This window comes from Poecilia reticulata, linkage group LG10 (assembly GCF_000633615.1).
Source record: "Poecilia reticulata strain Guanapo linkage group LG10, Guppy_female_1.0+MT, whole genome shotgun sequence".
Classification (NCBI taxonomy): Eukaryota; Metazoa; Chordata; class Actinopteri; order Cyprinodontiformes; family Poeciliidae; genus Poecilia; species Poecilia reticulata.
Window position 1 is genome coordinate 15482131 of NC_024340.1, and position 7012 is coordinate 15489142.

Genomic DNA, 7012 nt, shown 5'->3' on the forward strand with positions numbered 1-7012 from the left:
GAAATGGATGGACTTCAGTAGGAATGGGATCAGAAACGGGAACCTTCCGTCTGATGTCGCGTTCACAGGCTTGATAACGCAGCTGCCTCGCAATGCATACTGCAACAGACAAAAATTAAGCTCTCACCATTGGGCCCCGCTTTGAAACCCGCTGGATCGTGATCAGTGTGATCCGCTGTTTTTCAAGTTTAACCTCAAACAGCAGAATTTTCAGAAACCATGTAAAAAAAAAAAAATAAATGAAAATGATTTTTTAATTTGTTTTTATTTAATAAAGCGTGATGGTTGTGAGAGACAACAGGCGATTAAAACGTCTCCTCACATGTTTTTTTTTTTTGGTTTTATTAAAAATCTGAAGCGCCGGCTTCTTTAGGAGGCACGATCAAAGCCTTTGTAACAGCTTCTAACAAACACTTCAAATGCATTCTGTAAAATGTGAATCATTATGCAGGGGCTCTAAAATGTAACTGATCATTTCTCAAAGATCATATACTAGAGTTGTCCAGAAAAAAAAAAAACACAGATGCAGATAAAGGCAACAGTTTCTGCTCAAATATGCATATTTAAACATATTCATATGGCTCTTCGCATACATGAAAGCCGCCAGCTGCCCTTGCCTATGAGTGGGGGGCATTGAGGCTCAGACTGGTTGATCTCTGATGACAAGGGGTCTGGTGCAAGGATTAGAAGCAGGAGGACCAACGTTTTGGTCATTCCCTTAAAAGCATGGAATACATCTCAAAGGCTTGGAGGTCGGAAGAGTTGAAAGATCTTCAAAGATTTGCCCACCCAGCTCAACTTCTACCTCTCCCGGAGTCTTGAAAAAAAGACTTCTGTAAGATATGATTTTTATGTATTATTTATTTAGCATGGACATCGCACATCGTCACATTAAATGCTGAAATATAAATACAACATAGCACAACTTTTCCTGTCTGTTTGCTGTTGTTTGTTTGATCATGGTAAACATTTTGAATCACATAGCAACCTCCTGAGCTGACCGGCTAAAAAGGCGCCATGAAAGTATTTGAAAAACTGTCTCATCTCAAACGGTTGAAATCTATGTTATGTAAGGCATGGATAATAAATGACAAAAGAAAAGAAAGATTTCTTTTTAAGAACCAGCCACGGGGTAAATTGCAAAGCATCAAAAGACAAGCATGCATTAGGCATGAGGGTAGGCAGGGCTTTTCTTCCCGTCCTGCTGTATGTTGGCTATTCAGCAATACCTCAGTCAGTTGCACCAATTTTTTTGAAAAATTCTGTAACAATAGTCAGAGAGCTGAGCATTTTTTTTGGGGGGGGGGGGTTTGGGCTTAAGTTGACATAGCAGCAACTATTGAGAAGAGTAGAAAGGAGCCTAGTTTAATAAGCCCTGGTGTAGGCTGGTCTACACGGGGGGTTGGCACCACAGAAATCAGAAAACCGCTGTGCAGATGAACACCAGAGAAATTTAAAGGACTGCTTAAATCACAAGAGCATCGAAGTGGGACTTAAATTCCCCAAAATGGGCATAGGTCTGTAATGATGGCATTGTCTAGCATAAGGGCCTCGCGACTAATGTGTGTTTTATAAGCTTATTAGTTCTCGCAAATAAACAACGATTTCGACATGAAACAGATCACCTTATCTCAGATAGGAAAATACTGTACGAGCTGCTCTTTTGTGTGTACTTGTGTTGTACATTTGTTTGTCTTACTGTTTGGAATCGGAGTTCATGAAATGTTATAATTGGCCTCATGCCACATCGATGTCTAAATGCCAAAGCCCTGAACAGCTGCATCCATGTGGCGTTGCAATTCTCCACAGAGAGCGAAAAAGCAAACGCAGCGCCTGTAAATATCGTTCACACCCCTGTTAAAATGTCAGGCTTTTACAACGCAAAAATTAAAGCCAATCCTTGCACTTTACTGGGACACAAATCCCGCATAATTCAACCGACAAAAAACATATCTGAGAAAATGTTAAAGTAGATATATTAATATATGATATATGATAGAGAATATTTATATGTACCTTTATTTATAGAGATAAATAAAGGTGCAGTAACCTGGTTGCAGAGGTATGCACACCCCTTTCTCGAAGCCCCTTTCTGATTAACTTCAGCCTTTTTAAATTCACGGCTGGCATAAATCACAGTGAATCTGGTTTATCTGAAATGAAGCTTAGCGGGAGCATGAGCGGCTCTAGGCAGGGGCTAACAGGGGCCAGTGCCCCTGCAGAACTGATCCTGGCTTCTGTACTGAAGAGATAATACTAAATCAACTTCTTATTATAGGCATTGACAAAGAAAGCATAAATAATTGGTTGCCTGGACCAATTTAATTCTTTAGCTTTACAGTTCTACTTTAACAAGGCATTAAAAATTCAGGTGTTGTACATTTAGCTACAGTGAGACAGGCTGATAGATTTCGTCTTGTAGATCAGTGTTGTGCAACCTGCAGCTCCAGAACTTGCATTGTCTGGATTCTGTGGCTAATTTAACATATTAAACTGTGAAATATTGGCATGTTGTTGTTTTTTATGTTTTTTTGATCCATTCTTTTGTTCTGAATCTAAATGAAAACGAACTGCGACCCCATCACCCTCCAATAAATGTGATGTGGAACCTCCACTGACCCTGTTTCCTGTATGTTTAGTCCATTTTAAGGACCTCACAGCTCCCCCCCCAACCCCCCCTCTACCCTCCCCCCTTACTTCAATGGGGTCAAGATCAGGGTTTTGACTTTGACTTAATTCTCACAATCTGAATCAAGTTTATTGGCCAAGAAAGTGAAGCAAAGAATAAAGCTTCACTTTCACATGTTCTCAGCAAACAGACATTAAGCATTAATATAAAATAGTCACTCGGCCATTTTCTTGTTTTGGGTCATTGTCATGTTGAAGGGCAACGTTCTGCTTCTGCTACAAACTCATGTAGTCTCATGTTTTTCTCGGATACACAGAAGAATTCCGTGGTTTCAGATAGTGAGCTGACCAAGGTCTGCTGCAGGTCCTGCATTGACACTTTAGAGGTTTTGGAAACTTTCACATCTTGCAGTTCAATCTGACCTTTGATGGACAGCCAGACCTGGGAAAACGGACACCCGTTTCAGATTATCTCCATGACTTTTACTTGATTTTGTGCATCTTTGAGACCTCATTAAATCATAAGTTGCTACAGTCTTCAAAGGTTTGAATGGGTCAACTCTGCTATAAAATACCAATGTTGGGGCCAAAGTTATTCTTTCTCTTCTGATTGGAAGCTATATTAAAGATTAGGGTGATGATGAGGAGGCCTTCTAACCTCAGAGATCTGAAGATTTTCAACCCAGATAAATGATCACAACACTAGTAGAAAAGAGGTCTAATTGTTATAGTTTTAATCGTAAATCATATTTTTTCAATTGATTATTAAGAAAGGTATAACTAATTGCTGGCTAACAATTTGTTTACTACGATATCAGTAAAACTAAATGTTCTTTCATTATTTGATATTGTTGTAGTGGCTTGTTAGAGAAGCCTGTCTCATTTCGAATCAGAAACAAACATCTTTGCTTTCTATTAAAATAATTTTTTATCTAACTTTGCCAGGAATATGGTCAACTTGGACCTAACTGTGTATATAAACAAAAGAAAATCATGAAAACTGGACTATTTCCCCAAAGTTGATAAAAAGACAAAACTAGGAGAGCTGCAGAGATGTCTACAAAGTATTGCTTGTGTTTTTTTTATGATAATAATCTACTCTGTATGTTAACAACAAGGAACAGGCCTACAAGAAAGAGATCTTTCCTGATTTTTACCCAGATCTGTAATATTCAGCAAAACATTTTGTGAAAGTGAGTTGTGGTCTGAATTTGTGAACTTTTGGCTCCTTTTTGGTACTTTTTCAGTTGAAACACTATGGTGGCAATATCATTCTCTATTGTGATGTTTCGTCTTGTGGACCTAAGGTGTTTTCTTTAGGTCCACACCCTCCCTTTATCCCACCCTCCAGGAGGGTGGGATAAAGAGCTTTTTCAAATATTGGTAATTTTATTTTCTTTTTTTCAAAATTCTGTATGTTTGACTTTATGTTTGATCGGGATCACAACTAAGGGTGAATCCAAAGCAACAAAATAATTGCTTAACCAGAAACAAAAGAAAAAAAAAACAGTGGAAGAGTTCAGATCCTAATTTTAACCTGTGGGGTTATAATTAGGACAATTAATGTCCACTTAGTCTGAAAGATTTGGAGAAAGGACTGAGCAAATATTACAAAATTAAGATGTATTTTACTAACATACTGCTTCAGGGTATTTGTAAAAATAGAGGTTGAAAAACAAACAATTACCATGAGTTTTACTTTTTAATCAGGGTGTGAACACTTTGCAGATCCACTTTATAGGAGTCCACACGAATCCTTGTCGGGGCCAGAATGAGGAACTGTGTATCAACAGTACCTACTACGGAGCCACACTGGCAGAGATTAGAAGGCCATCATGAAGGAGCCACAGAGGGTGAAGATAGCCAGGAGCTGCAGGGATAAAGGTTGACAAGAAGAAAGAAATGAGAGAATCTGGTATAAAAAAAGGAGGGTGAGGGGATATTGATAAAAAGAAAGCAAGAAGGGAAGCAAAAGCACCTCTGACTCGACCTGAGGAGGTTCAGGAAAAAGCCAGAGATCCAATTAAAGCCCCGTTCGGTCAGTCAGTGTCAGTGCTGACACAGCCGTTCCAGCCGCTGCCAGCTGCCGGACAGCCACTGGAAAGGTATGGCAGCTGCACGGTGTAAATTACGCAAGATGTCGTATTTGGTTATGATGATGCATAAAAGCAAAAGATCTGGTGTGACAAAGCAGCCCAGCCTCTAGTCCACAGCTGGGTTCCTCATCATGCTCAACCCAAAAGCAGCGCGGGAGGAGTGGGGGGCTTACCCTGTCACAATTCAGTGAATGCCAAAGTGGGGAAAAAAGAGATTTATTTATATCAACCTGATGTATACCCCATCCAAAATGGCGCCTGCTCTTGTTGCTAGGCAGAGCACAAAAATAAAGATGGCGGCGGGCAAGTGGCAAACTGGGGAGTGCAGGGTCTAATCAGTGATGATTACTGGGGGGAAGGGTGTGGTGGGGTTCAGTGTTTATGGAATATTACCACAGCTTGGTCTGAATGTACAGCACAGCGGTTCAGTACTGTGGTAGATATTTACGCGTGGCACTGCGGCGGCGACGGCGTCCTTGTACCCCGCTAGAACATATTGTTCTGACAAATACATCTTCTGACTTAAATATCTCTGTGAACACTTGGATTATTTGTAGAATTACAGAAGGAAAGGGAAGGGCATAGCAGATGAGAGGTAAGATTTAAAAATCTCAACATCGCTTCAAAACGCCTCACTTTATCTTAATACCTAAAGCATTTGATGCAACTCTCACTGCGGTTGCGTTCTGCAGAAAGTTATCTCATAAATTCTAGTAATCTGTCCATTAAAGCAAAGAGATCAAAGCTGGAAAAGTTTGGCCCACTTTGCTTAAAGACAGAAAGACCTCTCTATCTAAATATTTCAAACCAAGCACTTGAGATGATCCTTTAAGACTTATAAAATCTTCAGCTACATTAATATTAATATTTCATCACATTAAGCAGCTCTCAAACAGCAATGCTAAGTCACTGCTAATTAAGAAAAGTAAAATAAAGCAGTGCAAACTGCTTGGTGTCATACAGAAATTGAAATTGTTGAAAGTTCGTGAGGGATTTGCAAAATGCACGTTCAAAAATATCTGAATCTCCCAAATGATGCATCCTCGTGGGTAACATACACACAACACAGAATACATAAACAAGTTAATCTCAGACTGCATCTGCAGACATCTGCAAATACTGTACACATATACAGTAAACATACTTTTTTCAGCTTTTCACCAAGACATGAAACAGATAATCCAGTATTTATTTTTTCGTTCTTTATATCGTGGCAAAAATTATGCATTTCTTGTGACGCTTTTGTTCTGACTTTGAAATAGTATACAGAAAGAAATCACCAGAGGGTCAAAAATGCAGCCTTGTACCAGTAAGTGCACTCTTTTTCATGATCATCCAAATATCTAATGAAAATCTTGAAGGGAAAAAACTTTGATGTTAGCTGAAAGATCACTAAGACCATCATGTCCTGCAAATATGATCCCAAATATGAACGTCAAACGACTCAACGTGACCTAATTTATGTCTACAAGTTTGAATCCAAGTTGTGTACTACTAAAAATATGGATAGCATGCATGGAAACTGGTCAGAAATCATTTTTAGAGTGAAAGATTTATTTTTATGTCTTTATTCATCATCCATCAAGACGACCCATACTGTACTTTCAGCTTGTCTCTGGGCTTTCAACTGCACTCCTCTTGACATCTTTAGACAAAGATGTATTTTATGACACATGAATCAGGGAGTGTGAACCGGGAACAATAACTCGCTGAAAATAAGTTCAGCCTTTGCACCAAGACTAGATTGCAAAAGCGAACTCAAAGTCTGAAGACAAAAAAAAAGACAGGCGTCGAAAAGAGAGATCTGTTCGGCTCATTCCTGCGAAATAATGAGCTGTTTGTTGACATTTGCATTCCAGAAGGTACAAAAACTAAGGAACGTGAACAAATGTGTCAGAGAGACTGTACTGGAGGCAATCATTTCACCATTAGCAGAAAGAAAATCTAACAAAGCAAAACCAACATCTTTGTTTGAAAGCTGTTTCTTTAACCAAGACTTTTCCAACATGAGTTATATTTGCCTTCAGTGAGCGTTGAGATGGGTTGAAAAATTAGAAAACGCAACATGAAACCCAGTGGTTTTGATTAATTATATAACAGACATATGAACATTAAGGCAAGCTGTTACCAGGATGCTTTCATGTTACAAGATAGTGTAGTTCTGTATATTAAATTAAATTAAATTCAGTTTATTTATATAGCACCAATTTACGTCAAATGTCATGTCAGGGAACTCAACAAGGCAAACAGACATAATAAAATAAAGCAGTGCAAACTGCTCGGTATGT